Here is a 10,213-nt window from a genome sequence, read left to right as displayed (position 1 = left end):
TATGCACTGAAATCTGAACAGGACTATACCTCCCAGAGAGTCAGAAGTGTGAGTTGGCGGCACCCAAATCTTGCAAATTCCAAACATCATTAGCTACATCGGAGAAGGCGTGTAGAAAAGAGTGAGACGAGGTTATCAGGGGTTGGGTAGAATTTTCCGGTGGTGGATCTGTCGACACCAAAATTGTGACAGGGTTAAATGTCGACTGTCACAATATTTTGCCAGTACCAGCACTAAGCTGGCAGAACTAGGGATAATCTGATTGGGGAGGGGAGGGACATGCCGGGTCCGCCTGCTGCCAGCACAGGTTTTCATGGCTTTTGGGAGGGATGGGGGGGGGGGGGGGGGGGTAGTTTTCAGCTTTATTAGTGTTTTCATTTCTTTTTTATAACTGTTTTGTGCCGCCGGCATTGCTTGTTTAATGGAGACATTGTGACTGTCGACATACACAATATTTACATTTTAAGCATGACAACAGAATGCCTCTGTCGACATTTATCCTGTCACCATTTTGGTGTTGGCAATTCCACCACCGGAAATTTGACCACTGCTGGTTATCAGAAAAGGGGCAGATCTAAGGGCACATGAAGAACAGTATTTCGAAATGAGGTTAGAGATCTATGAAGGGGTGGTGTTATTGAGGGTTTTGCAGGTAAGGGTGCGTTATTTGAATTGGATTCTGGAGGAACTGGTGAGATGCTGTAGTGATTTACATAGTGGTGGTTTCCCATTGCTTTGTTACATTGTTTGCCTAGCTTTAAGTAACTCCTAGATCCCTTTCCTTCTAAATAATTGATATATTCGTGCTATTGATGTTATTGTAACACCATTTTCCCTATATTAGATTGTTTAATGTAAAGTTTGGGTAGGTACTGAATGTTGACTTTTATCACTTTGGGTTGTAAATGTTGCCTCCCCGCCTGAATCTCATTCTGGGGATCTTAGTGACTCTGGATACAAGTACCAGGGGTTGATTTAGGAAGTTCTCCCTCCCCTATATGACTCTTTTCAGTATAACAAATCACGCTGACTAATGTATAAAGACATAACGTTAAGAATATTGTGGCAGTATCTATTCTCCTATATATTGAACTCATCTTATTATTCCTAATAAGCTCTAAGAGGACCTATACTTTATATCTAGACAGTATTTACTAAATAATGCAACATGATCTTGTGTTTCATATTATCTCAGTCCATATAATTCATATAGAACAAATTATACCTATTCCTATTAACAGTATTTCTCATATATACACTCAATTGAGCATAGTTAATAGTGTTCAATTCAAAATACAAGTACTGTAGTTAGATATTTCATTTACTACGCTCTAAGCATATGCATATATTCTGAAGATAAGACAGACCTGCCATTATTTAACGGACGGTGGTGCACATAAATATATATGTAACTGTCATTTAATGATCCACTCAGAAAATCAATACTACTTGTCCACATGCATATCCTTCTTCCTCTTTGTTCGTAATTAATAGTTATTAATACAAAATATTAATTTCTGGTAAAAGCACTCCAAGACAACATCGCTGTTCTCTATTCATGATATAAGACTTATGGGTTGAAACATTTGTCCTGTCATTTTAAATTAATAGTATGTATCGCTATGAAATCAATCAGTCTTTTGCTCGCTAAAGCATTTACTCGCTACAACCTTTTAGATATGTTTTTTTTATTATAGGTAGTTACAGTGCGATTTCACTATTTCACTTTTTTTATTTTATTATCCATACATTTAAATAGCACTTATCTGTATGCAATTATGCTGATAATGTAATTGTAGATATTTCTAAGGAGTCTTTTGTTACTACTCAGAAACATTCAATAATTCTCTACTTTTTTTCTTCTATTTTTCTGTTTCTCCTTCTCTGGTCACCGTGATTTTACATTTTTTCCATATGTATCACTCTGACCTCTCCCAACATCACCAGTTAGTCCACACTACTCGCTTGAGAAAGTCCGTGTCTGGGCGAAACGCGTCGGGATATCACCTATCACCCACTATTCTTGTGAAGCTTTCTACCTTGCTTATTATTGTAAGTGTTTTTTTCCTACTGTAATAAATGTTTAAACGGTACATCACTATGTAGTTGTTTATTCCTTCTGAGTCTCAGCCGCATACACTTTAAACGCATCACAGTGGGACGACTCGGCGACTGCCAAACTAGTGGCGGGTCCAGAACGTAGCCCAGACCACCGGCTCTCTCCCCCTTCGGCTACTCGTTGGCTCAGCACCAGATGTCGAGACTTCTACATCCAACACCTGTTCCACCTGAGACTGAACCACCAGGTTTCCCGGGACATATACAGGGTATACTTCACCAGTCTAAGGTAATTGCAACTCACACTGTATAACATAAGGAGGAACAAGAACTCCCCACATGACATTCCGCGCACACTAATACCACGGCATCGCAGCCTCATCAGTGTTATTACCATAAGCTCGATTTGATCAATTTTCAGGTAATTGCATCACCAACAGCGTACACGGCAGACGCCCCCAGAGGCACCACACGGTTCTCAGGACTAATCATCAATACCCATACCAGCAATATCACTACTAACTAACCATCTAGGACCTATACCGTTTCAGTGTCCATTCACCAGGCTCCTCGATCGCCTCACTTGCACTCCTTATATCCATTACACCCTCCTATTCCACACATCACTTGAGCGCTGAGTGAAACCTTCTATCCATAGTCCACCCTTGTCCATTACTCAGCCTCAGCTGATTCTCTTCTTCCTCACCTAACTTTCTCTTAAGCCACTGGCAGGTCAGCTGATCTCAACTTTCCATTTACTACACGACCCGAGCATCAGTTGTTGAATGTGCTGTAAAACTTCAAATAACCATAGTTATCTAGCCCTGGGTTACATTATATTCAATCTTTTGATTTTTGAATCCCAAGTGCATGATTTAGCGTTTTGTTTGCGTTTCAGTTTGCAGTAGTCACGACTGGAGAAGATGGTTGTATCTTAGGTAAAAGAATAAGGGCATTTTCTAGCAATATTTTGAAGGTGTCAGTAACAGGACTGCGAGGTAGACTGGGTGTGAGGAGAAAAGCAGGAAGCTGAGGTGACGGTGATATCAAGGCAACGGCCCCGGGTGACTGAGGAAATTGTGGTGTTATTAGAATGTAATAGTTATTAATGGTAAGTATACAAATGCATGATATGGGAAAATAAAAATAGCTGAGTTACTGATATGTATATCATGTATATGAATGTATAGCACCACTTGTATTTGTCATATTTTAAGGTGCACCATTTAAGTTATTTTCAACTCCTTAGCTTTGTAACTGAAATTGATTGTGTAAAGCTTTGTTGCTTTATTACAGGCCTCTATTGAAGAAGCTTGTTAACTGAGAAAAGGTTTAGGCAGTGAATTGGTTAATGTAATGCTAATAAATGTAATCAAAATGATCATTATAGGGATGTAACTGAATCTGAAATGACTTGAGCTCTCTCTCTCCCCTCACTGAGGCCTGTTCTGTCTAGTCAGCAGTAATGTATACCATGTTTTGCAACTATACCATTGGTCCAAATGCTCAACCATTGCCGAGAAAAGAAAAAAGTCCTGGACCTTTTAAAGGAGATGAAAATGAAAAAAATATATAAATTACACTGGCTCACTAGTATGTGTATGAACATATGACAGCTTTAACTGTAGTCAGGTTAAAATTGGTGCATCTATTTAAAATGGACATTTCAGACAAATGCTCTTACATGGTGAGTATCTATTTATCGCTCTATCGATCTCATATCTATCTGTCTCATATCTATCTGTCTCATATCTATCTATCTACAACTCATATCTATCTATCTACAACTCATATCTATCTATCTATCTATCTATCTATCTATCTATCTATCTATCTATCTCTATATCCATCTCATATCTATCTATCTCATATTTATGTGTCCCATATCTATCTATCTACAACTCCTATCTATCTATCTATCTATCTATCTATATATCTATCTATCTATCTATCTATCTATCTATCTCTATATCCATCTCATATCTATCTATCTCATATTTATTTGTCCCATATCTATCTATCTACAACTCCTATCTATCTATCTATCTATCTATCTATCTATCTATCTCTATATCCATCTCATATCTATCTATCTCATATTTATTTGTCTCATATCTATTTATCTACTTCATATCTATCTGTCTCATATCTATTATCTATCTATCTATCTATCTATCTATCTATCTATCTATCTACATCTCATATCTATCTATCTGTCCCATATCTATCTATCTATCTATCTATCTATCTATCTATCTATCTATCTATCTATCTATCTATCTATCTCTATATCCATCTCATATCTATCTATCTCATATTTATTTTTCCCATATCTATCTATCTACAACTCCTATCTATCTATCTATCTATCTATCTATCTATCTATCTATCTATCTATCTATCTATCTATCTCTATATCCATCTCATATCTATCTCATATTTATTTGTCTCATATCTCTTTATCTACTTCATATCTATCTGTCTCATATCTATTATCTATCTATCTATCTACATCTCATATCTATCTATCTATCTATCTATCTATCTCTATATCCATCTCATATCTATCTATCTCATATTTATTTGTCCCATATCTATCTATCTACAACTCCTATCTATCTATCTATCTATCTATCTATCTATCTATCTATCTATCTATCTATCTATCTCATATCTATCTATCTCATATTTATTTGTCTCATATCTATTTATCTACTTCATATCTATCTGTCTCATATATTATCTATCTATCTATCTATCTATCTACATGAAATTTCACGAACTGTCTTATTGCAAAGGTGACATCCTATCACAGTACTCCGCTTGATGTCACTGAGCTCTTCAGAACGACCCATTTTGTATCACAAATGTTTGCAAATGGAGACTACATGGCTAAGTGCTTGATTTTATACACCTCTAGCAAAGGGTCTGATTGAAATACCTTAATTCAATAATTAACAGGTGTGACTAAATACTTTTGTCCATATAGGGTATCTATCTATCTATCTATCTATCTATCTATCTATATATCTATCATATGTATCTGTCTTCTATCTATCTATCTATCTCCTTCATATTATCCTTTTTTATCTAATCACAATCATTTTATCAAAATGCTTCTTCTCCCATATGCAAAGATCACATTGGGGCCACACATTATCATTGCCGCAGAGAAACATCAGATCCTATTATGAGATTAACAGTATGCATTGCTCACATAGCCTAGACAGCTTAAGCACGCCAGAGAGAAGAAATTTCTATCCAATCATCTACTGCCATATAACGTGTGTCAATGCACTGTGCTCGCCAGGGAGAGGAGCACAATTTGGAAATGACCATGGACAGGAGTGCTGCCTACACCCCACTCCCCGGTCTGCCGGTTGCTCACCACTGGCCTAGATTTTGCCTGATCTGTGAACTCTAACAATAGCCAAAATGCTTACCTTTAAAGAAGAGTACTATGAATAATGGTCGTCTAATTTCAGCCTTACATCAATCAGAGCGCACTGATCTTCTGCAATGCCTTGGATTGCAAGACACTCTCACCCCTTTGGATTCTACTGCCCTCTTCCATATAAAATGTCTGTGTGAAATATGGCGCCCTGAAGACCTTCACCATTATTACCTCCAGGGTCGTCTAAATTGATAGCTACTTGTCATATTGGAGAAATCTTTTCTCTCAAGAGAAGATCTGACTAGGCAGCTGTGTTGTGTTTACATTTGTCTTATGTAGTGCTGTTAATATTTATTGCCTTGGTTGCTAGGGTTATAACAATGCTAATAAGATAGTGCTGTTATTTTTGTACCTTCTCTATGGCGTGATTCATCTCTGTTGCCATTCATCATACAACTTCGGATAGTCACTTTTTTTTTTTTTACTGTAGTTGAAATGTATATTATAATTATAACTCATTCCATTCTTGCATATTTTTTTATCATATTAAATTAAGGAACTGCTAGCGCGGCTGGTTGGTTAAGCGAATCTGGAAAAATTGACTGATCCTTCTAATGCAAATGTTTTTTCTGCAGAAAGATGGCATTTGGCGAGCTCTTGGGCAAATCTACCTCTAACAGGACAGATGCTTACGGATAAAAGCTAGGGAATATCCCATTATGAGAAAATCACCATTTTCGTTAAGCCTATGTCATAAGGTTTTGAAATTTCTGGTGCAAGTAACATTTCTTGAGAGGGTTACAAAACTCTGACATCAGTATATGACTGCATACAATCCCTTCTCCGCTGAAGTCTTCAGATGCTGATATCAATAGATACTTGAGGTGGCACATAGAGACACTGGTATGAATTGCTACGTGCCAGCATTCGGGTCATGGATTCTATTCCAATATCAGTAGATACTTGAGGTAGCACATAGAGACACTCGTTAGCATTGTTACCTCCCAGCATTTGGGTCATGGATTCTATTCCAATATAAGTAGATACTTGAGGTACCATAGCACATAGAGACACTGGTTAGCATTGCTACCTCCCAGCATTCGGGTCATGGATTCTATTCCAACCAGGGCCCTGTCTATATGAAATTTGTATGTTCTCCCCATGTTTACATGAGTTTCCTCTGAGTGCTCTGGTTTTCTCTCACAGTCCAAAAACATACTAGTGAGTTAATTGGCTTTTGAAAAAAGGTGGATGCTTACTTTATACAAAACAAAGCTAGTTATTTCAACTATATTATATAGCTCATTATTAAACGAGTTGATGTGTAGTAATGTTGAATGAGATTTGATTTAACTTCTTAATGGCCAGAGTACTTCATATCAAAAGCACTAGACTAAAGGGTAGAGTTTCTCAAGCTTCAAAAATTAAAAGTGGAGATGTTGCCCATAGCAACCAATCAGATTCTAGCTATCATTTATATAGTACATTCTAGAAAATGATGGCTAGAATCTGATTGGTTGCTATGGGTAACACCTCCATTTTTCCTTTAAGAAGGTTTTGTGAATCTCCCCCTAGGTCTGGTAGTTCTGCTATGTTTTAGTTAAACTTGAACAACTTATTTTTTGTCATAGCATCAATGTAAAGTGAGTATGTTTAGGGGGAAGGGTTTAAGGCAGGGGTGTCCAACCTTTTAGCTTCCCTGGGCCACATTGGAAGGATGAGTTGGTTTGGGCCGCACATAAAATACACTAACACTAACGATAGCTGATCATCCAAAAAACCATAGAAAACATAGTTAACATATTAAACTTACTTGGAAATGAAGTTAGTAAGAGTTAGGAAACCTGTTGCAGAATCATGATTAAAGCAGTAGTCCCACTACCAGCTACAATTTAACTTACCTGCATCTGCCCCTTAGTGGGGTTCGGGGAATTAAATGCCAAAAACTTTTTTTTTCCTCTCTTTCTGCACCCATGAATCATTTTTTTTTACTGACCAGTTTGAAATGGTCACCGATATAGGTAGCGTCAGGAGGACTAATAGAAATCTACAGAGATTTAAAGATAGGGTGGCGGGAAAAATGACTCATGGAGAAGCCCTTGATGAGGGTAACAGTGGGTGATATTTTCACCCTACTCAGCACTGCACATTTAAAATGGTTTAAAATATTAAAAATACAATCATCTCTTAATATTTATATTAGATACATACAGAGAACACAGCTAGTTCATAATTGCATGGTGCAGAAAGTCCAAATTCAGAGTAACAACAATAAGATACTGGATAATCTTTCACTGCTGCTGATAGTTCGCGCGGGTGACTCTTCTGTGCTGCGCTACGCAATGGATGTCGGGTGTGATGATGTCACCCCCGACATTCACTGCAAGCGCCGCACGGAGGAGGAGACCAGGGAGGGACCGCAAGGTATTTTTTTTTTTTTTTTAGGATTTTTTTTTTCATTAACAGCGTTGCCCCCTTGCCACAACCAAAACCCTGCTGGGCCACATTTACAGGTGGGCTGGGCAACCCTGGTATAAGGGGTAATATGCTGCTTTTTTAATCAAATATTTTTATTTGGAATTGTTTTTGGGACAAAACATTGTAAAATCACTTTGTGAAAATGTAATAGAAAAAATATTCTCGATGATTTACTAACATTTGTATGTACTGTAGGCTCAACATTTTACTGAACCACAGTAATTAGCTTTTACCTGTATACAACCTGTAGTCCAGAGCATATATTGCACCTCAATGCAATATTAACGAATGAGCTGGTGTATTTGATACATTTTCTAAATGTGACATTTCCTTAAACACCTTCTGTCATTACAGAGGTTCTGGATAATTGCTCGTCTTTCACACAGACCCCAGACATTCCATGATGGATTGTAACGTTTTAGAGAACCAGTGTGTGTGGAATGCAGCCCCTAGACCAGATCAATACGCTTATAACATATTCAACCACAAATATCATTTTTTTTAAAATAATTATATTTATGGTCTATAAATAGAACTGGGAGGCCGACAGTGTCAATTCATTCTACTCTATGGTGTGGTTTGGGTATAGTAAGGATTATCAGGTACAACAAAAGTGAGAGAGGAATTCTGAGAGAAATAAAAATTTATAGGTGATATTCTGCAGTTACAGCGGCTGGGGACCAGGGGGATATTTACCTTTCCCCCAGGGCTTGTCTCATAGTGGGCTACAATGGTCTGGGTCACTGAGCTGGCTAAAATTTGCCAGCCAGCCCCTGCGCATTTAGCACTTGAGCAGAAATTCTGCAGCACAAACACCAAAATTCTAAATACAATATGGAATGCGGGGATGGTTCTGCATCTACAGTTCATGCCCACGCCTGTTTATGTCCTTTTTATTTGCATGACAAATACATGAAACCAAATAAATAATAATCAATGTGTCATTAAACATTGTTGGTTCTGTTTACTGAATGCAAACTGTTCAAAGGGCATTGCAAGCACAGGAAATGTTTTCAAGAAGTGCCTGTATTTCAGAACATTACAGAAAATGACTAACAGGTGGTTGTGGACCCTCCAAAATAGGGGGCCGCATGGCGGCTGCTTTTGTAGATAATGAATAGTATGGCATGCAGACATGGTGTAGAATAAATGAATTCCTGAACATGCATAATAAATAAAAAAATAATGTATACCCTTTGTATAAAATGAGACTATTTAAGGAATTAACAATGACGAGGGACTGATGTTAGTGTACTGAGAATTTACAGTCAGCCGTATTACTGCTGTTCAGTGCAGAAACAGCTATACAGCTGTGTAAGTGTTCGTCCCCCAGTAATTACTTTGCTCTAATTAGATATTTTCGATCCATACTAGGACACCCATTAGACTTGGCTGTAGATTATGTGAGCTTGTTTACTTGTAATGACTTTCAGCTTAATTTAATCACCTTGGGTTTCAGTTGTAGGACGAGCACTGACCATAGTTTAAAGTATATTAATTGACAAAAAAACGGAGCAGGCATTTTTTGGGATGAACCCACAATCCTGAGGATGTAGCCTATCAATTCATTAGCAATCAGTGACATCACTGAGCTGTGAGTCATGCCTTAGTAGTGTCCTACTTGAACAAAGCTGGGTGCTAGTTATTTATGAATGATTTCTGAATATTTTCCCTCCACAGATATAAATGAATTTAAGCCCCTTAGATACATTGTCACCCACCAGATTTCAGCAATCATAAGATAAGGGTTGAGGGGTGCGAGGGAGAGATAATTTAACTAATGCACATTTAGTAGTGGATGAGGGTAATGCGATGGTATAATTGGATAGAATTCAGGTGTTGCGGCTTCTTGGCTCCACCCCATGCTGTACCTTGGCACAAGTCGCTGATGAGTTCACAGCCTGGCAGTGGTCCAATAGGAAGGTATTGGGCCACTCAATCACCTCCTTCCATTTCATTCTGACTATAATCCAACTCATAATTTGTTACTGCCATGCTACCAAGGCAGGTCTGTGTCCAGATACTTTGCACGTGCCCTCCCCTTGGCATCCCTGGCAATGACTCAACAACATGTGATTGCTGGGGAGAAGCTTAGATGACTAGACTGTTAAATACCTGGCGACTGTGCCAACGTTCCCAGGCAGTCCCAATATTTGGTGTCTGAAAGGGGCATATTTCATTGTGAATGGGACATGGACTTGCCTGAAATGGTTGCATTTTGGACAGATATGGGCACCACAATTGCTACCTGTCCCTAATTTTACAGGGAACGTCCCATATTTT

The sequence above is a fragment of the Mixophyes fleayi genome, chromosome 6 (genome assembly GCF_038048845.1).
Source record: "Mixophyes fleayi isolate aMixFle1 chromosome 6, aMixFle1.hap1, whole genome shotgun sequence".
Classification (NCBI taxonomy): Eukaryota; Metazoa; Chordata; class Amphibia; order Anura; family Limnodynastidae; genus Mixophyes; species Mixophyes fleayi.
Note: the sequence above shows the minus strand (reverse complement) of the source record.